This window comes from Globicephala melas, chromosome 4 (genome assembly GCF_963455315.2).
Source record: "Globicephala melas chromosome 4, mGloMel1.2, whole genome shotgun sequence".
Classification (NCBI taxonomy): Eukaryota; Metazoa; Chordata; class Mammalia; order Artiodactyla; family Delphinidae; genus Globicephala; species Globicephala melas.
In genome coordinates, this window is record NC_083317.1 from 774,883 (window position 1) to 801,228 (window position 26,346).

At 51.0% G+C, this 26,346-nt stretch overlaps 1 protein-coding gene across 14 annotated transcripts in view; it reads right to left on the reverse strand.

Annotated features, from left to right (window-relative positions):
* The window catches only part of PCBP3 (poly(rC) binding protein 3), a 213,542-nt gene that overhangs the window by 78,562 nt on the left and 108,634 nt on the right, over positions 1-26,346 (reverse strand). Inside the window, exon 3 of one of the 14 annotated variants that reach the window (XM_060297676.1) lies at positions 14,212-14,294. The exons of 12 other annotated variants lie outside the window; for them this stretch is intronic. The gene's annotated coding sequence lies outside the window, so the exon portion shown is untranslated. Of the gene's footprint in view, positions 1-13,741; positions 13,871-14,211; positions 14,295-26,346 lie in introns of those variants that run through there. One more of the 14 variants, XM_060297675.1, reaches the window with a different exon arrangement.

Sequence of the window (26,346 nt, forward strand, 5' to 3'; positions counted from 1 at the left end):
CATTTCTCTTGTGCATACACGTGTCTGCATCCTAATTTCCTCTTCTTATAAGGATGCCGGTCATGTTGGGCTAGGGCCCATCCTAATTACCTCATTTTAACTTAATTAGTTCACCGAAGACTCCCAGCTCCAAATATGGTCACATTCCAAGGTACTGAGGGCTAGGGCTCCGACACATGAATCTGGAGGGCACGATTCAGCCTTGTGCTGCAGCACTGCTCTACACCCCCAGCAATGTGTGTGTCTTTCCTCACACAATTCAAGAACTCTAACCTTTATCTTAGGTCTGTCTGCCTCAAATGTCATGTGGTTGTTTCCATTTCCCACATCAATCTGAGAACCTCTGTTCTGAAATAGAACAGTTTAATTGCTGCTCATTTTGAAGTAGGAGAGTTTAATAATTTCCATTTATTATCAGTAGTTAAATAATTAATCCAACCTGTCAACTCTCCCTTATGTTTTTTTTCTGTTTCCTTATTTAATGTTGTTGGCTTATATGAAATATATTCTCACTTACATTCGGGTATAAAAATACTGAGCTAGGTCTTAGACATTTTGCTTGTTATCTTCTTCAGTAACTTAGAAGATATTCATTCTCTCTCCTTCTATCCCTTATTTTAAGTAGGATCTAAAATTGAAACAGAACCATTTCCCCCCATCATCGAGAATCAGGACAAAAGAAAACTATATCATGTTTGTGCCACCGCACCAGCTGGCATTGCCTTAACTAAGCCCATGAGTCCGAATACTTTAATTACTGTGGTGGCTACTTTGTGACTAAAAGTGACCAGAGCACTTGCTTATCTGAGAGCCAGAAAGACCTTGGGCCTGACGTCATCCCGGGAAGCTGGCCCCTCTGGAGAGGGCGCACCGTTGTTCCCAAACCTCCCACAAGTCCCACTCAGTGGCGCACCTCAGTGAAGGGCCTGCTGTGACACCACATGCCCCAGCCTTAAATCAGCTTGCCCAGGGCTCAGGGGCACCGAGCCCGGGTCTTGGCAGCATGGGGCCTTCTTGTGGGAAGGGGGCAGAGAGTAAGTTCCATGAGCACCTGTCCCTGGATCCTGTGGACCATCTTGTGTGTGACTCACGGGAAGATTCTGCTCTAGGGAAAGACACACCAAGGTGCTGGGGAGGGAGGATGGGCCCAGGCTCTGAGCACGGGGCCCTGTCCCTCTAGGGCCGCAGAGCCCTCCCTGCCCCCACTGCCGCTCCCACTGCCCTCGTGGTAACTGGATGCACATGTGGTCAGCGGCGGGGCCAGCTCCCGGGAGGGCCGCGAGGCTGTAAACGTGCAGCTGCTTGGGCTCTAAACAAGGCTGACTCTGGTCCGTAGCGGGCGGGGGTACGGAGCGGTCAGCAGGGACCCGGGTGGTTCTGGGTCGAGAGCGGGGAGCAAACTGAGGCACAAAAGTACCTTGCACCTGGCTCCACATGCCCGGCCATCATGACAGCCCTGACCGGCCCGAGCAGGGTCACGGGGAGAAGCGGGGACCCCGGCAGAGAGGAAGGGAGCAGAGAGTGAGAGAGATGAGGAGAGCCCAGAGGGAGACAGACAGACTGACGGATGGAGGAGGGAGACAGAGGCTGAGGGCAAGTGAAAATGAACCCAAGGGCCAAAGAGGCAGAAGCCCCGAGGTGATGCGGGGCCTGCAGCCCAGGGTCCCTGACAGGCGCCCCTGTGCCGTGCTGCCTGGGCCCACAGGACACCAGAAACAACGTTCAGGCCTGCCGCGGGGATACGGCTGCTGTCACAGGGCAGCGGGGCAGGCGGGGAGGGCTCTCTGAAGACTCAGGTCGGCGCTCACCTGGCCCGGCTCAGACATCCCTGCACAGAGCGGCCCGGGGGCGCCGGCATCGCTCGCTAAACGCCCTCTAACTTCTAAGGGGAAATGAGGTCGGCTCCCCCGTCCCTCCTGGGAAACCGTGTGACCCTCAGGGTGACCAGGTCCAGACGTGTGCGCTGACCGTGGGGAGAGAAGGGCCCGTTCAGAGCCGCACTCTCCGTCAATGGCGGACGGAAGGGACGTGGTGCCTTGTAACCTCCAGGCCTGTCCTGCAGAGGAAACCGAGAAATGCTCCAAAAGCGGGCAGCCGAGTCTGCCGGCCCTGGCCAAGACCAGCTTCTGGTCTTGCTCGGTGGGGCACCCTCCCTGCTCCTGGGGGCCCACCCCCAGGCACCACGGTGACCCTATCAGACTGGACCCCCCACCAAGGAAGGGAAGAGCTCAGGGAGGAGGGTCCACCCAGCTCAGCGATCCCCACACCACCAGGCCTGGGCTGAGCGGGGCCCTCGGGGAGCTCCTGGTGACATCCCTCAACCCACGGCCACAGGAAGTCCACATCTGGGTCCAGGGACAGAGCACCGCGGGCCCTGAGGAGCCTCTGCGCCCAACCCGGGCTTGGGACCAGGCCTGGTGGAGCTCTGGGACCCTCAGCCCCGGAGCGGTGAGCGGGCGTGAGTCCCGTCAGGACGCCCTCTGGGGAATGGGCGGGCTTGACGCAAGGCTCCCTTCATGAGAGGCTCGGGGGATCTAGTTTGAAAAAAGTTTTAATTTCTCACTACGAAGTATTTCAAACCCAGAGAAACTAAAAACTATGAGACAGCAGTGCACTGGATACTGAGAATTTACAAATGCAAACACTGCACTCTATTTGCTTCGGCTTATTTTCAAATGAATGGAACACACAAAAGGCCACTCTTCCAGCCGCCTGGCCTCTGCGCTGTGCCCGGCAGAGGCCCTGCCGTCGCGCTCCCGCCAGGCTGCACACAGCGCCCCAACAAGACCTTCCATCGCATCTCGCGTTCAGAAAATGGGCACCAAGGGCACCATCCACACTGCCCCTCTGCCGCTTACACTCAGGACTGTGCCATCAGGGTGGCCCCACTGGCGCCCACAGATCAGCGCTTAATGTGCCCACGGTGTATTTACACATCCAGCCTCATCTGACCGGCACCTCCCAGCATCTGACAGGGAGCTGCTCACGCGTCTCCTGGGCGCGTGGGCCTGCTCTTCCTCGAGTGCACCCCGAGGAGCAGGGCCGCTGCTCTCCCAGGTGGGAGCCGGGTCTGGCACCCGCTCAGCGTCCGAGCACCCTTCAGCACACTTGTCGAGCCTCCCCGAGTCCGGCTCCGTCTGCCTGGGAAGGCAGGCCCCTTAGACACCGGCAGGCACTTCGTCCCGGCGGCTCTGGAGGCTTCCTGTCTTTCCTCGTCCTCTGCCTCCCTGACCTGTGGCCTTCTCTGCTGTCTGCATGCAGGCCGAGGCATGAGGAGGGGCCTGGAGCACACTGAGGACCCTGGGCTCGTGGTGGATGTGGGGAGGCGGGGTGAGGCGAGGGGGCAGGGCTGGCGGCTCCCCGCACTCAGGACAGGAGCCAGGTCCGGGGTGTGGCTCTCCAGGTGCCCAGGACGCGAGGGGGGACATCTGGCGGTCGGGGATGCATCTCGGGAGCGGGGAGCCCACACGCACATCTTGCGAGTGGAGAACCCAGGACAGTGGGCAGAAGAAGCGTGCTCGCGGACACATGAACGAGGAGAGCCCACGGGGTCCAGGAAAGGAGCGTCTGGAGGCCGTGCGGGCGGGGTGGTCACAGCCCAGGGCCAAGAGGTTTTCAGAAAGGAGCACCAGAACAGTCAATAATTCACTGCTGTTAGAACCCGGCAGGTCGGGTGTGCGCTGCATCCGGCAGCTTTGGGGCAGGAGGAGGTGGAGGTCTGGCCGAACAGGAAAAGGACGGGCTGCAATTCAATGTTACTCCAAAGATTCAGGCCATGCGGTTAGTAAATGAAACATAACGAGGAGCCATAGATACTCAAAAGGGAAGGGTGTTAAAATGATCATTTGTGATAATGTAATTCTCTACCTAACACATCCCAGCTTATGAGACCCCCCAATAGGACGTAGTTTACTAAGATGACAGATTATAAACTAAAGATGCAAGAATAAGTATCTCTCCTATACATCGGTAATGCTTACAAAAGAAGCCAAGGATAACCTGAATAAGGGCCACGCAACACACTGAGGAGACCACGGGGTCTGGCGAGGCCTGTGTGTGGGCAGAGCCTGCCATGCCCCACTTGGAAGGACCTCCCTCCCAGCCTGAAGGTGTGACTGAAATGGGAGGCCACAGAAACCATGACAGAAGGACTGCAGCGTTCCTCGGGAAGCACAGAGGTGAGGAGTAAGGCGGGTCGTGAGTTGGCTGTTTGGCAGAGGGACAAACTCTGAGATGCTGTGGATCACAGCACTCTGTGGGGGAGGGGAGCGTGGACCATGAGTGCCTGGGATGAAGGTGGCATCTCTCATCAGTAGGGATTTGGGTTAATTGTCAGTGGCCCTGAGACTCCAGCCCAGCACGATGTCACCCCGCTGGCCCCGCTCCTGCTGGTCTGTGCAGCTTTCTCTACCACTGGAGAGCAAACCCCGTAACTTAGGGCTGAACACAGTGCCCACTCATCAGCTCACGGCCAGGAGGGGCGGAGGCCCAGACATGGGGTGGCTGGTCCTCATTCACACAGGACTCAGCCACTGCTGTGGTCTCCCTGGGAGCCGGGCTCTTCTAGGCGGAGGGTGTCTCTGTGGCCACCGGCCGGGCCCTCTTGGCTCCCAGACGCCATCTGCATCTCCTGGTCTCTCCCGCTGGAATCCCCCTCACCTCCCGTCTCTGTCTTCTTCCACCTCCCACGTCCAGACCCAGACAGAAGGGCTCCTGAGATTAGGTCAGGGCACCTCCCTCTGAGTCACTCAAAGTCAGGTGACTAGAAACCTGAATGACATCCACAAAATCCCTTTGCCAGGCAACACGACACAATCACGGGACAACGTCCCACGTGCCTCCCACTCTCAAGGGGGGAGTTCAGCAAGGCCTCTAGGCCGGGGTGGAAGCCTACATATCTGCCCACCACACCTTGTCCTGGGCTGACTTCTGGTATGTTCCCCAGCGGGAGGTCCTGGAGGGAGGTGCAGGCGGCCGCCAGGGCAACAGAGGAGGAGGGGCGGGGGCAGAGAGTACCGTGCAGCGAGGCGGCTCTGCGGGAGCACTTGGCGCCCGTGCAGCCGCATCGACTCCTCCAACCCCCAGGGACACTCTCTGGGGCCTGGTGACTTCCGGCTAGTGACACGGCTCCTGGGGGCCTGCTCTGCAGAGGACCCTGAGTTCGACCCCCAGGCTAATGCCCAGACTCAGCTGCTCTCAGCCTCTGTTCCTCGTTCTAAATACAAACGAGAAAATACCCACCTTTCAGTGACATGAAAAGCACTCTGTAATTTGCAACGTGTTATACAAATGAGGAACTTTAAGCCTGATTTTACCAGGATAATTCTAGAGTAAGAATAGGAGATAAGAGAAAAGAACAGACGAAGGTGAGGAATGTGTTTACTGTATTATTTCTGAAAGCGTCCGGGTCCAAACAACGCCAGGGCTCAATTATTTGCTGGGGCTGGGGAGAGAGGAAGGTCTGTGCTCTGGGGAGAATACATCTGACCATCCCCTGTGCGCGGGGCCAGGAGCCTGCGGGCGGGCTGCGGTGGGGGGCGGGGGGTGGAGAGGTGGGCCTTGTGGCTGGGCCGTCTCCTCCAGCGGGACAGTAGGGAGGCGGGCAGCACTGTCTCCAAGGCCCCAGCTTAGCTGCAGCCGCCTCTGCGCGCCCTTCTCCATGCTGCTGCCCTGGAGGCCCTGAGTGGCCCTAAGACTCAGAGGGACAGTCGGCACCCCAAGACGATCGGCCAGCTCCATCGGCGTCACGAACAGACATGGTAGGGATGTGCACCATAGTTACAAACGTGACTAGTTTGTAAACGTGATTACTTTGAACTCCGGCAGGCGACGGGCACAGCGGTGTGGGTGCTTCGCTGTTTCCCGGCTAGGCTGCCTCACCTCGTCGGACTGCACGAGCCTAACATGTGCTAGTGCAGCCCACCAGTGGCTGCAGCGACGTCCTGAAAGCCGCACTGTCCAGAGAAAACCTCAGCCCAGGGCAGAGAACGAGCAAGAAGCACACAACAGGTCACCAGCCGCGTGGAAAGGGCGCTTCCAGGGCGGGAGACAAAGCGACAGCGAGCGGCCTGACACCCGGCGTGGAGCCCGTGTGGAGAGGGGCACGCACAGCGGGGGCACAGACGTGGGGGGGGGGCGGGGGGTCGTCTGTGATCCCTCTGCCCTGGCACCTCCTTTTCCACCGAGAGGCTGCCGCAGCCCGTGGGGAGGGGCGGCCGGCCTGGGGCCACACGCGGCTGACATCACCCGGGTACCGCTCTCCTCGGACAGCGCTCAGATCCGGGTGGTCGTGCTGGAGACCAGCGGTGGGGAACGCAGGGCCGCTGTGGGCAGAGACCTACCAGGGTCAGGCGAGGGGGCGTGGTGACGAGAACCGGCTGGGCCCGGACCTTGGATTCCAAAGGATGCCAGGGCCAGACAGGCTCGAGTGCGGGAGGGTGGATGGCAGGCCGAGGGCGGGCCGCGCGGGGGGGATCCGGGGTGCCGCGAGGGCGTGGCACCCGGCCCTGGGCACGGGGGCAGAGGCCTGGGGGGGCCAGGGCAACGGAGCGGAGAATGAGGGCGGGGCGGTCAGGCCTGGCTGTGGGGGTGACGCTGAGGGGCCTTGAGGTCACCAAGGAGCCCGCATCTCAAGATGAGCCTCTTGGGCACAATACGGGCGCGCCTGGTGAGCCGCCGCACCGCCCTCGGCCGGCTGGAGTCCCAGCTCCCTGGAGACCCAGCTCCCTGGAGACTGCTACAAGAAGAGGCATCACCTCCCCAGCACGGGGCTCACGCGGCCCCAGGGTTCAGAGCCCCGGGCAGCTCCAGGGTCCTGCTCTCCACGGCCACGAGGCGGGGCCACTGTGGGGGACGGGGTGCGGACGTGCTCTGCTCGGGTGTGAGTGGAAAGCCCCGGGCGAGAAGCGCCCGAGCACCTCCCCCCGCCCCAGCCCCCGCCCGGCTTCCCCACCACGAGGCCCGGCCGGCAGCGCTGCACCCCGTGAATCCAAAGACCCACTCCGGGCGCAGCCCGAGTCGGTAGAGAACCAGCCGCGCACATCTTCAGCGGCTCGCGCTTGGTGACAAGTAACCTCGGGACAGTGGGAGGCGCCCACCGGGCCGAGGGAGGAGCTCTCGCCAGCCGCCCTCTGGGCCTCCTGGGCCCCGAAACCCCACGTCACTTCAGGAGGGCGCTTGTCCTCTTCTCATTAGATTTTTGAATTATATTCTGAGGCATTGATTTTGTTTTAATTAAAATTGCAGTTTGAGAAAAGTGTTGAGAGACTGAAACGTCAGCCCCTGCATCGGCCCAGAGCCCGGCGCCCCCCTTGGCCCACCTGGGACCCCACCTGCTGCCCCTTGGCCTCCCCGCTCCCGAGTCTCCCAGGAGATCTGTACAGAGGAGAAGGGCCACCATGTTTTCCACTGAAGAATTCGTTTTACTTACTTACTTGACAACTTTTTATTGGGATGTAATGTGGAACCTTGAGAAAAGTTGCGTGAACATTACAACAAACTCCTGCAGGTCCCTTAACTGTCCCCCCATTGCTCACAGTCAGGCCTGCCTGGTTGTTGCACAGGTATTTGTTCCCCATCATTCCACACCGGCTAAGAGTGACTACCAGACAGCACTTGCCTTGACCCCAAATACTTTAGAGCATATTGTCTAAAACCAAGGGCATCTGGGTAGGCAGGGTACAAAACCAGTTATCAAAACCGGAGCACTTAACGGCGACACAAGGCCTTTACCCAGCTTTCGGAGACCCCCAGCAGCTCCCACCAGACACACTCTGACTGCAGCAAGTCCTCATACTAAACCTTCATAAAAGTAACAGAAGAGGGCATTCTAGAGCTGTGAAATAGCAATGCTGTTACAAACAATACCTCCCTTCTTAAAAGTTCAGCAAAACAAATTTCGTGTGATGTTAAATATCATACAAAGTTTTTTTTAAGACAAAAGAAAACAGGAAACAAAATAACAACCCTACTGACAATAAACACACATCATAAAGCCATGCTGACAAAAATAGAAAAACTATAATATCTTTAAGTTGATTAAAAGACAGTAAGATAATGATGCAAGAGATGAAAAACTATAAATCAGAATTAGAAAAACTCAAAATTTAGGTCATAGAATTCAGGAAAGAATCAAGAATAAAAGAAAAAATATTTCAAAATCAGGATGAAATTAGAAGACACACGAGATTGAATAAACACAACAGAGGAAAATAGAAGAAAGAGAACATTTTTAAAAGTCAAAAACAAAATAAAGCAATGAGAAGAATTCAAGAAGAGTGATACACAGAGAAGGAAACCAAGAACGCCAGACAGACAGGAACAGAGCAGAGAGAGGACAAGGCACAACCGGGCACCTCTCCAAAGCACAGCTCCTCAAAACGCCTCTTAAATCAAAGAGGTACTTACAGCTAGAGAGGTACTTAAAACTGAATGCATTGCTGGATTTGACCTGCTAACATTTTACTTAGGGTTTGCGCATCTGTCTCAGAGGCAGAGTTACCTATAGATGACTTTAGGATTACTTGTGTGACTTTTATATCACAACATTGCTGATCTTATCAAATGATTCAGGGAACTTCTGACATTTCTGTTCTCTAAAACAATTGCACACCTTAAGAATTATGTTTCCTTTTGGATGAGTGAGAATGTGCTGTGGAGTAGGACCTCACTGGCACCTCAGTGAGTGCAGACTCTGAGCACCATTTCAGTCATTCCCATAGTTATCCAGACTTTCTACATCATATGTGGCAACGTTTTCACGTTTTGCTGTATTCATCTCTACCTTTATCTTCATTAAGTTTTCCTACTTTGTCTTGAATTATTTTGTAATTCTTCCTCTAACATTTAGAGTCATAGGGTTGTTTCATTTATTTTAAGTGTTTCCAGCGTTCCAACATTTTCTCCTGGGAAGAGTTTTGACAGCATCCTTCATGTTTTGATGTGCAGTATTATCTCATTTTCATTACTTTTTATTCAGTTTATGCTTTTATTTAAAAGCATTCCCAAATCTCTAGATATGTAATGGAGTCTGGGTTACTTCTGATTATCATTTTGTGGTTAATTTCCATTTTTACTGTACTTAATGATTTCCGCTGTTGAAAAATTAATTTCCTTTAAAGTAAAATACGTGGTAAATGTATCTGTGAATGGTCCTGGTGTGTTTGAAAAATAGAAAGGAAGAAAGTAGGGAAGGAAGGGAGGGAGGAAGGGAGGGAGAAAGGAAAGCAGGAAAGTATATCCTGCATTTGGAACACAATTTGTCAAGAATGCTATTCAAATTCTTCATAACCATATGAATTTTTTTGTCTTCTTGATTTTTCAATTAAAGTTTCCCATTATGGTACTGGATTTGTCCATTTCCTATTCTTAGAAGTTCTTCCTTCATAAATTTTACAGCTATGTAATTATATACATAAAAGTTCATGAGTATCATATCTTCTTAGAGGATTATAACTTATCAAAATGAAGTATCTTTAACCCATTTAATGCTTTTTATCTTTTTCTTGAAAATAATGTTGCTTGGCCTGCTTCCCAGTGATTACCATTTGCTTAGTACTCCTCCCATTAATACATTTTCTGTTTCTGTGTCAATTTTAAGACAATCTGAGTTTTGCCTTTTAATAGAGAAATTTCACATACATTTGAACTAATGCCACATGACGTCTTGCTTTACACATTTACTTTGATTTCTAATTTATTCCTTCTTCTCTACCTTTCTTTTTTTTTTTTGTGACTTAATCAGGTTTTCTTTGTTCCAGAGCTTTTCCTCCACGAGATTTGAAGCTGCGCAATCTGTCCCTGTGACTGGTGGCTCCTGGTACATCGTTAACGTGTTTAAATGCACATTCATACACTATAGGCTTGAAGAGTATCTACGTATTCCCCCAGAAAAAGAACTGATGTTTAATGATCTTTCACTCTTCTCCTTCTCATCACTACATAAATACATATATATAAGATTTTTCGGTTTGTAGGACAGAAACAAGATGGTGGAGTAGAAGGACGTGAGCTCACCTCTTCTCACGAAAACACCAAAATCACAACTAACCGCTGAACAAACCATCGACAAAAAATAACGCTGGAACCTACCAAGATTTTTTCAACCATCATTTTAATCTGCATACCAATGGGCACCAACAGTTATTCAGAGTAGCTGCGTGCTACCCTGGATTCTTTCCCACCATTCTCAGTGGAACCAAATGCTAACCTCTTTTGTCGATGGCTATCTTTCTTCATTTTCTCAGAGTCTTAGGGGTGAGGCTGGAGACCTCTGAGTCCTTGACTGTCTGAAACACCCTTCCTTTGCCCTTCGACTTGAATCCTGGCTGTGTCTCAAATTCCAGGTTTGGAATCCTTCTTCCCCAAGTACTTTGAAGATATTGATCCAATTAATTCTAAAGTATACATTTGTCATAGAGAATTTTGACGCCAACTGAGAGCCAGACCCTTGCGCCTCCTGCCAGCCACTTTGGGGGTTTCTCTTTGGTCCTGTCCCGAAATTCTGTCCCACTGTATTCAGGCCCTTGTGGTTTCTCACCATCCCCTCAACCCCCAAACCCCCCCCCTCAACACTTTACCCCCGACACGCTCTGAGCCCTGAGAGGCTTCTTCCAGGATGTCTCATCATCCTCCCTCAGCCTTCTCTGCTCTCTGCTCTTCAGGCTCCCATCCACAGAGAAGAGAGCCTCTCAGAGTCCTCATGGTCTCACCCTTTCCTCTCACACTCTCCACCTCTCAGTGGCTGAGGCCTGCATTCTGCAACAGCTCTGGTCCTTTAGGTTTGCATTCCGGAATAAATCCTCGGTTCATTTGTCCAGTCACTAATTCCTTCTTCACTTCTGTCTGTTCTGCAATTTAAACCACCCTGATTATTCCGTGTTGATAACTTTGCTTTCCAAAATTTTTGTTTGTTTCTTCTGAAGGAGCTGTTTCTTTTATGAATATTCTTGTCTTCATGCCATTAAGTCTTCGCTTCAAATATGTTCTTCTGCTGCATTTGGTGCTTCTCCTGCTGTCTGGTCCTCCTCAAATGCACAGCAGCTCTTGGCTATGCCCACAGTTTTGCTTTGGAGAGGCGTGACTCACCTGCCATGGATACCGGTTCTGGGCCGAGTGTCTGAGTCCTCATACTTACCTGCAACAGGCTCTGCACGAGTCTCCTGTGATGTTTTCATCCACAAGCATTATCTGCTTCTAGCTCTTAATAATTAACCAAAAGTCTGAGCCTCTGACTCAGTCACCCCTGTTTCAGCAAGGATTCTACTGTTGCTGCTGCCTTAAAGTTTTTGTCTTCGGGGGGACTCTGGTATAGGTGACAGCAGATGAATGTTCTCAAGTAACCGTCCTGTTCCAATCTGCAAGAGACTGATTTGTGTTCCGATTCTCCTTTTTACCGTATTTAGGGTTTCTTTCATAGCCGGTTGATAAAAGGTCTAGAAACACCCTTCTTAAGTTCTGGTTGATAGATTACTCTCAACGGCCGCAGCCTGGGGCCCGTGTGTGGCCTCCACCTCTTCCCAGCCTGGCCCTGGGAAGGCCCCGCAGAGGCACAGGTCAAGTGCACCCGGGGAAGACTTGCCTGAGGCCCCAGCGCAGAGAGGGGAAGACAGCGGGACTCACAGGTAGCAGAGAGCATGGCAGAGGGCAGGCCCTGCCCCGGCAGTGATGGCCCGAGGACAGGCTCTGGAGCAGACCTCCGGAAACAGGGGCAGCTTTGCTTCAGGAGCAGAAGCTAACCATGCAGCCACTCTGTATTTATGTAAGACATACCCTGCAATTTCCCTGTTGTCTGTAATTACCCTGTGTCACCACGTAACACTTGCCCTAGTTAAATGGTTGGCAGTTACCATGGAAACCAAGTACTGTTCTCTAACTTGAAAAGGTGGTTGTATTTTTAAAATTTTTCTAACATATTCTACTTTGATAGAGATTAATTTACAGCTGCCACCAATGTGGAGAGAAAGTCAGCTGTGGCCACCAGCCATGTCTGTTGTCCCAGCCCCTCCCACCAGGAAGGTCCGCCCGGCCCTTTCCCCGTCCCGCCGTGGAGTCGCCATCCGTGGGCTCTGCCCATGCCACGCCTCTCCCCACGCCACGCCTCTCCCTGGGCGGCCGCTTCGGCTCCCACGGCAGACCACACGCAGGCTGGGGCTCCCGCCATCCCGCTGCCCTCCCCTGGCGCAGCCGGGCCCCCAGTCTTCCAGGCATGCCTGCACAAACCTCATGAACCGGAAGACGTTCAACCGTAAGTTGACCCACAAGAGATTCCCTTTTCCTGAATGCCACAAACGGGTGAACACTGGCCGTTCATGAGGACGACACGCATCTCACCCCGATTTCTCCATCTTCTCACCTCCCGGTTCCCCCCTCTGCTTCCTGGGACAGACTGCCGGCCCGGCATGTCCATCGCTGCCAGACGCCACCCTCGTGGCTGGACAGTCCCTCTGTCCACCTCCCACCCGCACAGGACCGGGCCCCCGTTTCTGCTCATCGACAACTCCCCCGCATCCCCCTCTCTTCCCACTGCAGCAACTCGGTAAAGCCCTGTCCTTGCTGCCCCAGCTCTTCCCCTCTCTGCTCCTCCATGGGCGCCCACTTTCGCTCTTGTCCCCTCCAGGCCACCCGATGGAAGCCCAGTTCTCCCTCCCCACCAACAGCAGGGATGGAGTCTGCCCGGCTCCGAAGACTTGCCCGGGACCCCCCTGCTGGTTCCTGGGGTCCACGCCAGGCCTCTCTCCTCCCGCAGACGCCCCTTTGGTGGCGCCAGCATTTCCTGCATGGCATCCGCACGAGCCCACACCCCCAGTGCATTCTCTCTCTGAGGCTCCAGTGCCATCTGTCCAGCTGTGTGCTTGACAGGTGCACGAATGTCAGCATCTCACCTGCACGCGTCCAGAGGCCAATCACTCCCGAACCGACGCGAGCACTGGAGACACTCTGTCCTCGCTGCCCCTCAGCCCTAGTCCTTGCCGCTGTCCCTGCCCCTCAGGTCACTTCCACTCTCTCAGGGGTTCACACTGGCTCTACCTTCAAAACACAGCCCGAGTCTGGCCAGCCCTCGCCACCCCCTCACACCACTCTCACCTGGGCGCAGGTAAAGCCTCCTCATTGGTCTCTGATTCCAGCCAGGGTCCCCTGAGCGTCTATTCTCTGCCCAGAGCCAGAGGTGTATTCTTCAAGAAGCGAATTCCGCTCAGGCGCCCCCTCCACCCACAGTGTAAGCTCCTAGCAGGCCCCAGCACCCAGCCCCACCCCGCTCACGGCTCTGGCCAGGCTGCCCCCGGCTGCTCTCCAGCCTCCTCCCCTACGACCCTCGCACTGGCCGTTCCCTCTGCCCAGAATGCTCTTCTCCATCTGTGACTCACTCCCTCACCCTTACTTAAATGTCACCTTCTCAGTGAGGCCACTCCCAACTGAGTGCACACGCACGCACGCACACATGCACACGCACTCGCACGCTCCTGCTCTCCCCTTTCCTTTGTCCACGGAGCTCATCACCTTCGCACTTCTTAGGCGTGCGGGCTACATCTGACGCCGTCTCTGGGGACAGAGCCCGTCAGTGTTTGCTGTCGGCTCCGACCCTGCCCAGAACCAGACCTGGCGCAGAGCACGGGTTTGATCTGTCTGCCCAGTGAGGCTGTTGCCTCTGGGATAGCAACCCTATCTTCCAGCCTCATTTAAAATTATTCCTAAGATCAGCTCTGCTTCTGAAGCATCTCATCACCTTCACTCTGTTTCTAACCTTTGAGACCTGCAACGTGGCCAGTGACAGGGTGGACATTCTGTGTGGATGAGGAGGGACGGCACCACACACTCCCGACCGCGTCACTGCAAGAATCCAACGCTCCTTCTCAGTTCACTATAAACCACCCTGTTAAAGGAAACGAACACACAAGAAGCAGGTCTGAGAGGGTGCGAACACCAGCGGGGGAGCCCGCCCCCGTCAGGGGCTCTCCACGTGCTCCGTGGCCGAGCGAGGTTAATGGGAGTCAGGGTGCAACTCGGGGTTAAGAATCTCCGAAGAAGTGGTCAAGCACAGGGGCAACCAAACGTGAGGACCAGGCCCCGAGCCGGGTGGGAGAGGGGAGGGTCAGGATCCAGGCTGAGGGGGGCAACCGACAGGCACTGGGGTGGGGCGCAGGCAGGGTACAAGTGGCAGAGCAGCCAGGAGGGGCCGGGCAGGCAGGTCACCAGCGGGGTAGACGAGAGTACCTGGGAGCGTCTCCTCCTCCCGGCCCGTGGTCGCCTGTCCTGCCAGCCCACCTGCTTCCCCCGCAGGTGAGGACACTGTCCATCTACCAAAAAGCAAGGGGAAAGCGTCATGTTACCCGGTGAGCTCGGCACGGCCCGAGGTCCCGCTCGGCCCCGGTTCCTGCTCATACTCTCACGTTTGGAGGCTCACGGGACACCTTTATACTTGAAATTTGTTTTGCATCTATTCTCAATCGTTACAACAGAAATACGTTTTAAAAAATCTGGTGCCACATTTAAAGAGTCAGAGATGCCCAGGGTGCTGTGGGCCCCAGCCAAGCACCACTGCTCCTCTAATGGAGCAAAGCAGCTGAGGAGGGCCTGCCCCGGATGTCTGGTACCCACACCCCGGAGGCTCCTCAGTGGGCTTAAGCCGCAGCGAAACTCTTCCCAAATCTCAGATGAACCTCAAGATCTAGCCATCATCCTAATCATACCTAACGAGTTGTGTTCCAGAAGTACAGGCTGGCTGATGAAAACATGCAAAATCTTTAAAAGGAAGAGACACTAACACTTCTTCAGCACTTTGTTACTTCTAAGCACTTTCACGTTTATTCACTTAACACGCACTCTTCGCGGGATTAGGAAGCAGGTGTCATCGTCACCGCTTCATAGAGGAGGAATCAGGCTCAGAGAAGGAAAGCACGCGGCAGGGTTGTGGGGCTGGCGATTCCCAGTGACCTGGAGGAATCCCTCCTGGCCTGCTGGCTGCTCGGGGACACGTGCACTCGTGGGGAGCGGGGGGGTTATTCCTCCCGAGAGCACGGCATGTGTAGGCCTTACTGCTCTCTACAGCACTTGAAGTGACCGTACTCTGTGTCCCTTCTATGTAGGAGCAGTAATGGTGCCAGGGCATTCTTCCCCCCGCTGCATTCTCCAGAGCGATGGGTGAGTTACTTCATGTTTCCCGTTTCGATTATTAAATAATATTAACGTGCCATGAGTTTGACATGAACTTGGCAATGCATATAGATTCTTTTTATTCATAATGACTATTAAAACTTTTCTTGGTCTTGGGTGGTTTTCATAACTGTTCAAAACTATAGATATTGGAATGTAAAGAGTAAAAATTTAAACAATGAAAAGACTCCCGTAGTACTTCTGAGCTCACAGGCACCATTAACATCCCCTGGTGGGTCCATCCAGACACATTCTGTGCACATGGAAGGAAAATGCATGTCTTGTTCTGCGCCTGGCGTGTTATTCTTCTCCATCAGTACATCTTAGATTTTTTTTTCTGAATCAACACATTCAGAGGCACCTCGGCATGAGACTAGAAATACTGTACACTTTTGATTTCAGAGAAGTTAACCCAAATCGTCTCCACACAGGCCTCTGCAGGTTATATCCCCGTCAAATTCCGGGGTGCTCTTTCTCCAGCCACTGGATTCACCCTCAAACACTTTGATCTTTGACAAACTGCAAGATGAAAAATATTACCACACCAGTTTAATTGCTTGACACTTTAAAAATGTAACCGTCTTGAGTGAGGCTGAGCTCTTTTTTAAGTTGTTTACTGAATATCTGTACTTCGGGTGTGGCGGGGAAAGCCCTGCTCAGGGCCTCTGTCCATTACGAGGATTAGTGCTGACCCACCAAGGATGACTCAGGAGTGACCACATCTACACCCTCCCCCCCCGCCCGGTGTGAGTCCTCAGCTGGCTAGCTTTGGTGCTTTTGCTGATGACTCTGGATGACGATCTTGAATCCCTATGCATCGAGTAGTTGGCCTGAAGAGCGCGAAGCACGCGGCTGGTGCCTCTCCGTCCCCTCTGCGAGCCCCACCCCCGGCTCCCTCCTTGTCACTACTGTGAATACTGCTGCTGCCGCCTCGTGAAGGTCTGCCGTTCGAGAATCCCATCCTCGACGTATCCCTGTGCACCGTGCTTGTGGGTCCCCCCGATCCTTCCTGTGCCCCTTCACCCCTGAGTCCATTGCGCTGTCCAGAGTCCAGCGCCATCTTCAAGGAGCCCTTTCAGCGAGGGTGCATAAACATCACTTTTCCCTAGGTCCTCACATGTTTGAAAATGTATTATTGAGAAAATTCTTTCTTTCCTAAAGATTTTGTATACCTTGCTACACTTTTATCTAGCATGCAACCTGCCATGGAAACACCTGGGGCCAGCCTGATCGCTCTCCCTTATAAACGCTGTAGACACAAATAGCATGATGGGTAAAAACTGAGAAAAGCACTTCATAAAACAAGAGGTCCAAATGGCCAATAAGCACATGAAAAGGTACTCAGTCTCACAGTAATCAAAGATATGCAAATTAAAATCAAAAACAGATATAAGTACACACCCACTACACTGCCTAAAATATAGCAGTCTGACAAATACCCTGCCCAGTGCTGGCAGGGGTGAGGAGCAATGGGAACTTTTAAACACCTTCCAGTCACTTAGGCTATTACTTTGTTCTGAAACTCCTTCTACTATACAGGAGAAAAAATGTATCCACTAATCATAATAGAAAAGTTATGACGCATTCAGTCCCAGCCAAAGATAACCAAACCATTTTTACGGGTAGAAAAGTACTTCAATTGAACAGTGAAAACAAACTTACAACAGTAATGAATAGTTCAGAAGTAAACAAGCGGAGTTTGCACTTGCACAAACATGATATAAGCAAGCCTGATGGTCTGAGCCGGAGGAGGGCGGGGCTTGCCAGGGCTCCCGGCTGGAGGAGAGTGGTCCGGGGGTCACTCTGGAAGGTACATCCTCATTTCTGCACTATTTTCTTCACCAATTTATAAACCTTTTTGAGGCGCATGGTTGTTTTGCACTCCGAGGGCTTTTACAGAGTTCCAGCACAGCAAAGTGTTGTTCCGGCAGGAAGGCACCTCCAGATGCACGGAAGCAGACAGCAGAACAACGTGTGGTGAGAGGTGCTGTCTGTGCATCTCTCATGGATGGACACACGCAGGCTGCTGGCTGCTCATCCAGATACGGTGCACAAGGACACTCGTTCCATGTTTTCTCGTGTAAAAGGTCCTATCAAGGAACTGGTGAATGTCGCTCTTTCGAAGCCATAGTGCTACAACACCACTCCATATAGTTTGTTTGCTTCATTTGTTTTGGGTAAAAAAGGCATTGTATGGAGGGGGAAAAGATGCTGCTCTCTGAAATCTGGTGTAGTTTTGAAGAGCAGTGGGAAAAGGTGATTGCCTGAACCGTCATACCATGAGGTAGGTCTGTATTTTGCTGCTATGAGTACAGACTTTGGGGCATCGGCCAGCAGAGCAGAAGATGTGTATAAGCAAGGACACGGCAATTCCGTTCAGGATGCATACCCCACAGTGGCGTGTGCACGCACAGGCCACCAGACGCGCCAGATTGCAGACTCTGAGAATGATGGGCCATCTTTAATTCTGGTTGCTCTGAAGATTTTCTTTGCTGTAGTTTTCAAGGGTCGAGCAATGATGCCTCGATGTGAAAAGTTACTTTTGCTTATTTGTTTGCTTCCTTCTTTATTTATTCATTTCAGGGTCAGCAGTTTCATGATTCTAGCATGAATATCTTCAATGCTTTGGAAAAATCCATGGCCTTTATATCTTCAAATATTTTTCTGAAATCTCCCCCCGCTTCCTGGGCCACTCATTACATGACATTAGACCTTTTGACTCTGCCCCACAGTCTCTCACGTTCTATTTGTATCATTCTGTTCTCTTTTCTCTTGTGCTTCAACACAGACGTACTTCACTGAAGTGCCGCTCAATTCACGAAGGCTGTGTCAGTCTTCTGTTACAGAGTCCACTGAATTATTCATTTCAGATCCTATATTTTTTAAATCCATAGGATTCTTTTCATAGATTATGATTTCACTTGAAATTCTCTCTTTTTCATATATTTTTATATCTATTCTATTTTTTAAGACAATAATCTTCATGACTTTAAAGTTCTTGTCTGGTAGTGCAATTCTATAAGTCATCTGTGGTTTTATTTCTCATCCGTTTTAGCTCTCGTTTTTGGTCCTGTTTTTAATTTTTCACTAAATACTGGACATTGTGGTTGAAAATAACTTAAGCTCTGGAGGTTGTCTTGCTCCGAAAAGGGGTCCTCCTTTCTTTCTCGCAAAAAACCAGTCAGTCAATCAGCTTTGAGATGTAACTGACATATAATAAAATGTACATGTGCTGTGTACACGCTGAAATGTTTTATCATGTGTACACACCCACGGAATCATCGCGACAGCCAGGATAACGGACAGGCACACTCCAGAGCTGTCTGTGGCCGTCTGCAATCCCTCCCTCTCCCCTTTGCAACAAACACCTTGCCCCAAGGAACCACCGACGTGCTTTCCAGCACTACAGAATTTGCTTTCTCTAAAGTTTATAAATAGAAGCACACTGGGCACATACTTTTGGCCTGACTACTTTTACTCAACATAATTCTTTTGAGATTCCTCAATGTCATTGTACAACCATATACCATAATTTATGTATTCATTCATTTATGGATGGACATGAGATGTTTCCAGTATTTCAGCTATTAAAAACAAATTTCTGCAAACATTCTTGTTCAAAGCTTTGTATGGATATATGCTTTCATTCCTCTTGGGTAACACCTAATAGTGGAATGCCTGGTGGGTGTATTTTGGATTAGATTCTTGGCTTAATTGCCAAAATGTCTTCCAAAGCACATGTACCACGGTGCATTCTCACGGGCAGTATGAGATGCTCTCCATCTCTGCCAGGGCTCAGTAGATGGGCCACACCAAGTAGCGTCTCACTGTGGATTTAATTTGCATTTAGCTAATGACCAATGCTGTTGAACTTCTATGCAGGTACTAACTTGCCATCCACGTATTTTCTTTGGTGAAGTGGATGTTCAAATCTTTTTGTCATTTTTAATTATGCTGCTTATTTCCTTAGTACTGAATTTTAAGAGTCCCTTATATGTTCCAGATAAATTAGATTTGCCAGTGTTTTCTCTCAGTCTGTGGCTTGTCTTTCCATTTTCTTAACACTGTCTTTTGGAGAGCAGAGAATTTAAAATTTTTTTAATTTAATGAAGTCCAGTTTATAACCTTGTTTCTTTTATGGATAATGCTTTTAATGTCATAACTAAGAAAACTTTGCCTAGTGCAAGGTCACAAAAAAATACGTCGTTTTGTTCTTGATGTATAAAATTTTAGATTTCTGATCTACTTTAAGTTAATTTTTATACATGATGGGAGATATGGATCAAAGGTCTTTTTTTTTTTTCTTTTTGCGTCTGAATGTATAATTATTCCAGCACCATTTTTTGACAAAACTAGCCCTTTTCCCACTAAATTACCTTGGCACTGCTGTTGAAAACTAACTGAGCATCTATGTGTAAGTCTATTTCTGGACTGTCTGTTCTGACCCACTGATCGATTTGTCTGCCTTAACACCAACATCACACTGTCTTGATTACTGTACTTTATAATAAATCATGAAACCAAGTAGTGTTAGTTGTCAAATTTCTACCAAAAAAACCCCTACCTGAATTCTACTTGGGAGTCCACTGAATCCATAGACCAATTTGAGGAGAATTAACATCTTAACCATACTGAGTCTTTGAGCAGAGGTGTAGCTCTCCATTGATTTGTCTTCAATAATTCCATTCAGCAGTGTTTTGCTATTAGGTATAATGTTTCATCAATTTCTAATTATTTGTTGATATTATAGAGAAATACAATTGATTTGTGTATGTTGTATCCTGTAACCCTGCTAAACCCAATTATTCTTGAAGCCTCTTTTTGATGCTATAGGATATTCTACATAGACAAACATGTCGACCAAGAATAAAGATAGTTTTACTTCTTCCCTTCTAATTTCAATGCCTTTTATTTCCTATTGAACTTGCTAGAACCCCCGGAAAATATTTAATAGAAGAGGTGAGAACACGTTTCCTTGATTTATTCTCAATTACAGGGGGAACTATTCAGTCTTTCACCATTACCATGGTGTTAGCTGTGGATCTGTCATAGATGCCATTCATTGGAAGCCTCCTTCTATTACTAGTTTCCTGAAAGGTTTTATCTGGAATGGGTGTTACATTTTATCAAATACTTTTACCGCATACACTGAAATGATACTGTTTTTTTGTCTTTAGTCTGTTAATATGGTGAGTTATATTGATTAATTTTAGAATGTAAAAGATACTTTGAATTCCTCAGATAAACCTCAACTAGTTTTTCTATATTTTGTATTTGATTTGCTAAAATTTTGTTAAGTTTTCGTATATGTTCATGAGGAATATTTGTCCACAGTTTTCTTTTCTTCTGATGCTTTGCCTGGTTTTGTTATTAGGGTAATACTGGACTCAGAATGATTTAGGAAGTATTCCCTCCTTCTCAATTTTCTGGAAGAGTTTATAGAGAATTGGCATTATTTCTTCTTTAAATATTTAATAAAATTCAGCAGTAAAGCCCTTTGGTTCTGGAGGTTTTTTCTGGACCACAGGAGGTGGTTTACAACAAAAATTCACTTTTTAATTATATATAGAATTAGGATAATCAACCTGTACTTGAGTTAGCTTTGGTACTTTCTCTCAAAAAATATATACATTTCATCTAAGTAATTTAATGTGTTGGTATAGGGCTGATCATAGTATATCCATTTTTTCTTATGTCTGGCTGGAGGTTCATCAATGTTATTGATTTTCTCAAAGAATAATCATTTGCTTATTTTCTCCGTGTTGTTTCCAGTTCCATTAATTATTTCTGTTTTGGTTCCTGCTATTTCCCTTACTGTGCTTACTTTAATGTGATCTTTTCCTGGTTCCTCAGAGTGGAAGCTAAAGACACTAATCTGAGACATTTCTTCTTTACTAATAATGTGTTTCGTACTCTTAAGTTTCCTTTAAGTGCTGCTTTAGCTACAGCTCACATATTGTGATGTGTGGTGTTTTCATTTTCATTCATTTCAAAATATGCAGTTTTCATTTCTTTTTTGGTTTCTTCTTGACCCATGAGTTATTTAGAAGTGTGTTGTTAAATTTGCAAGTATTGGAGGATTTTTCAGATAGCTTTCTATAACTGACTTCTAGCTTGATTCCGTCATGGTCAGGGAACATACTTGGTGTGATGTGAAATCATTTAAATTTATTTTATGGCTCAGATTGGTTCTATCGCAGTAGATATTCTGTGTACAGTTCAAACATGAACCTCCTCCTAATTAAACCCTCCTTCAAACACTGCCTCCCCGCCGTGCTTGAATCCTGGCACAACTGGTCCTGGACAAGAAGTTTAGAGGGAGAGGAGGCATGTTTAAACGCGCCTCTATGGTGGTGATGACAGCGGATGACTACAGCCACTGCCGCCTCTCTCTGTCTCAAGTAGCAACTCCTGGGAAAACCGAGAGGAGGAAGGTCATTCATCAAGGTTTCCAGGGGATGGGTGATGGGTGGACAGAGCAGAAATGCACTGGGAAAACTGTGTATCCCAAGGGGACGTGAGGGAAAATATGACCTCTTCCATAAAAGTTGGACTTCCAGAGAAAGTACGAAAACCAGGTCAATTTGGCCTGGAGGAAGGCTTGGTTGCTGCAACATCTAGGGTTTGCACCTGTCTTGATTTAGCTAATATTTGGAGACTAATGCACATCTTAAAAGGAAAACCTATTTCTTAACCTAAAGAGTTCAAGCCAGTTATGAAGCCAAGTGAAAGGGAAGGGAAGGGAAGGGGATTCTGGGGCAATTCACCCCAGTTTCTATTGCTTAGTGAGAACGCCCACCTGACACATTAAACATACTGAACTGACAGTACTGAACTGAACTGCCCTATTTCCCTCAAATAAACAACTCAACTCAGATATATTTTACCAGAGGAAATGAATATAGTTGAATTTGCCATCTACAATAGTCCACGTGATGACGTGACCTAAGAACTGAATGGCGGTCCTAAGAGTCCTCTGGGTTCACCCCACGCTTGGCCACGCCCCCGTGTCATCTCTGACGGTGGGCCATCCACACGGCCCCTCAGCGCCTCGGCCCACAAAGAGCTCACCGCCACGCCTTTCACCATCTGCCTCTGAAATGCTTACAGTGTCTCCTCACCCTGAGCCTCAACCTCACCCTTTCCTCAGCCTCACCCTAACCCTAAGCCTGGGTCCCTCGGTTTCCACCACGGGCTCCAATTACACTGCATTCAGCCCCAGAGGCCCAGCGTGGGGCAGCCCCGCTGTCTCCCTGCTCTCGGCCCTGCCACCCCTCCCCACACACACCCACACCCTCCAGGGTCAGAGCCACAGGCTCAGGGCCTGGAACCGGGACACTAACGCTTCACGGGACCCGGTATGCTGGCCACTCCCAGGTCTCACCGCTCTGCTCTGCCTGGCACAGCCGGTGGATCTGCACCAACAGTGGTTGTTATCACAGCCACGCTCTTAGGGACACTGCCCCCTCCCTTGTTAGGGACAACGCGCTGCTCAGAAAGTGCTCAAGACTGACGTCTCCTCTTTAGCCACCAGCCACACTACACGGCTAATTGAGTTTACAGTCAACCCGAATCTCTGCACCTTCACTGAATACTCACCACGTGCTCCAAATAAAATTGCAGTGAATTCACTGACCACGTCACCTAGGGGACCCTGTGTGGAATTATTACTTAGCCCGGCGTCCTGGCCTCAAAATATATCATCTGTTGGACACGGACATGGGAAAAGATTAATGTTACAAAATCCAAAGCCTGGTTCAAGGCGACAGGAGCAGCAGTGTCACGAGCGCAGCGACACAGACCCCGGCCTGCACAAGAGCAGAGAGTGAGCCCTCTGAGTGGCGTGGGAGCGCAGCGAGGGCACCTTTTACTCCCCACCACCCCAGTTTCTAATGAATCAAGCAAAGAAATCAGGACAACAAACACACGCACACACGGGGAGGCCTTTCTGCCAGCTCTAGGATGACAGCATGGGTGCCTGGGAGTTTTGAGGCCCCTCTGAAGCCCTTCTAGAAGGGCAGTGTGTGTGGAGGCTGGGGGTGGGGAGATATGTGTCCCAGCCAAATGGGGTGCCACGCAGGAACCAGAGGCCACAGAGCCTCCTCTCAACACCCTACAGGCTGCTGGTTCCCACAGTGATGTGAGGCCCAGCCCAAGGGAACTATCACCCAGCTCAAAGTCCAAGCACCCAAGAGAGGATGCATGTGAGCGATGAGGGGCTTGCAGGGTACGGCCACACACCTTGGGGCACAGGTGAGACAGGCCTGACTGACTTCTCCTTCAGGGAGGAGCAAACGGAAAAACACTGAAGCCATGAAAAAGATTCTGCCGCATAAAGAAAACACACAAACACAGCAGGAGGTAGAAGAAGAACATAGGTTCAGAAATATGGACAAAAAGAAACATAAGTGATTTTAGTCAGCAGCCTGCCACATGCTTTCAGAGAAAGAAAACAAAAACTCATGGAACAAGAGATCAAAAACTTGTAAGATGGCATTCTGAAAAGCACGGGCAATAAGAATATCGAGAAACAAAGTTATGATAGAATTTAAGATAGCTTTAGACAAAGTAGATTCTAGACAAGCTGTAGAGAAGTATAGGGCTTTGGGACCCGAATGAGAACTTTCAGCTAGAGGGGAAGCAGCGCCAGGCCGACCCCACTTCCCCGGGCACTCGCATTTTCTAGCACTTTCAAGAAGTTACCGAAATCCTCCAAATGCCAGTTCCCTCTCTGCTGATGCAAATACGGCAGCTGCCAGCATGGTGGTCTCGGGATTAGAGTGCCCGCCCCGAGGCACTCCCCGGGGGGCCCACAACCAGCCCCACACAGGGGGCTGTGCCCTCGCCTGGGCCGTCGGGTGGGGAGTACGTGTGGCATCACCCGCACCCCAGGCACGGGTGTGGGAGGACCTGAGCCTACCCCAAGGAGACGGTGGAAACACAGACCCACTGGGTTCAAATCACAGACTAAACGCAGAGGGCTGTGTGGGAAAGGGCTTGCTGCCCCGGGGCCCCAACGCCTCGCGGGGCCCCGTGAAGGAGGGAGGAGACGGCGGGGCCTGCAGGATGTCACCCAGAGCTTCTGGAACAGCCCCCGCCCGCTGCGTCCTGCGGATTCGCGCTCACCCCCCGGGGCGGCCGCAGTGGCAGAGCCCAGCCACGCTGGCGGGGACGGGGCACTTCTGCCTGCCCCTCTCCGCTGGGCAGAGAAACTACTAGCTTCTCAGCCACCAGCACATGAAACGGGAGTATCTGAGCAGCCTGCACTGTCTCCTCTGCTAAACAGATTTAAATCCCCACAACTTATAAAGAAAAGTGGAGCTGATATATTTTACTAAATCAAGCTGAATTACCAGGAAACTATCACACAAGAATGTGATAATGATATACTGCAAAATGTGAATAAATCTCCCTTCAAATGTGTCTGCTTTGCACCGTCAGAAAGCATGATTATGCCCCACAGTCTGAAGCTAAGTAACGAGCATTCTGCTAATGATTTTTACTGTGTAACTGAAATGCCTTCAGCAATTTACTGTGAGTAAAAGCGAAGTCAAGCAACAATATTCTAAAAGTGAACATCTCCACCCGCAGGAACCTCCATCTCGAGGAAGCGTTTCTGCTGCAGAGCCCGAGGCCAGCCCAGGGTGGGTGGGGGAGACAGGGAGCCCCCTGAGCCCTGCACCTCATCGGAGCCTCTGGCGGGGACACAGCTGTCCTGTGCAGTTGCTGACTTGGGTTTAACCTGAGCACTTTTCCCTGTTTATGTGTCTTATCCTCCTAATATTTTAAGCTATTGTTTCTACCAACTTCTGTTTCAGGAACATAAATTTTCTTAAGAAAAACTCTGATCACATCATTCCCTGCTTTCCACCCGCCAAAGGCTCACGCTAATCCAAGGGTGCAGCTGCTGCTGGGAGGGTCTCCTGGGCCCAGCCTGGCTCCCCTGCCCTCAGCCCGCACGGCATCTCAGCAGCCCTGGAGTGGTCACACGGGCTGTCGGCTCACACAGCTGCATCCACCTGGAGTATGCACCCCACCTCTCACCACCCCAAAGAGCCGGACCTCTGCTGGACAGCACTGCACACCATCCCAGCCCCCAGCAAAACGAGCTGGCATCAGACTGAGCCTTCAAGGGAGAGCAGTAATCAAGACGGTTCCTCCAACGAGGCGGGCACAGGCCGCTCCCAGGGGTGGCAGAGACTCCAGGGCAAGGCCATTCCGGATCAGGGTTGGGGGCGTGCGGGAGAAGTGTGCGCGTGCCAAGGACGCACGTGGATCTCCACACAGATCGCTGTCTTATTTTACATACAAGATATGAACACACGCTTATTTCCAGTTGGCATCTGGAAACCTGTTTAAATCTCTAACGCTCATCAACTCACTTAATGCACATAAAATATGCACGCTAAGTGTTTCTCCTAATTTTTCTTTTAAAAGGAATTTTAGCAGATGACAGAGGTTGCTTTGGCTGCACGAGTAGCAGCTCCCTGAGTCCTGGCACCAGCCCCTGCAGAGGTCAAGGTCACTCAGGACACATGGGGAAGCTGGGATTCATACGGAGGGAACTGGCCAAGGTTAACTGCCAACTAGACAGAAGCTACTCCGCTCCCCTATTCAGCAGTGCCCTGGATTCTCCCAGCATTCGTCTCAACCAACACCTGGGCCGAGTGCCAAAGCCTGGGCCAGCCTCGAGGACACAGGCACACCGGTGGCCCGCAGAGCACCCGACGCTTCCGGGAGGGGCAGAGCCACACGGGGCTGCTCTCCCACAAGGGCTCAGGAGAGACCCGCGGGTTCTACTGGGAGCTGTTCGTGTGACGAAGTGGCCGGGAGGGGGGAAGGAGCCACACCGAAGGCACCTTCTGGGCCAGGTTCTGGGCCAGGCATCTGCCTGCAGCCTGGTCCCGCCCCACAGCCCCAGGGGGCTGGCAGATGACCCTCAACTTGGAGAGACTGAGCAGGTCATTCCAACCACATGGGGCCGGTGCAGAGGCCCCATTCAACCACTGCTGGCCCACCGAGAGGCAGGGCTGACCCAGCCACGATGAACTCAGCGTGAGTCAGTGCAGGAGAAACACCAGCAAAGAGGCCACAGGCACCTCCAGAGCAGGTCACCCCTGGCGGTGGCTGAGGCCTCTCTCCAGCAGGAGGAAGGCCCTCCAGCCCAAGTCCTTGGCCTCCTCGGGTAGCTGCCAC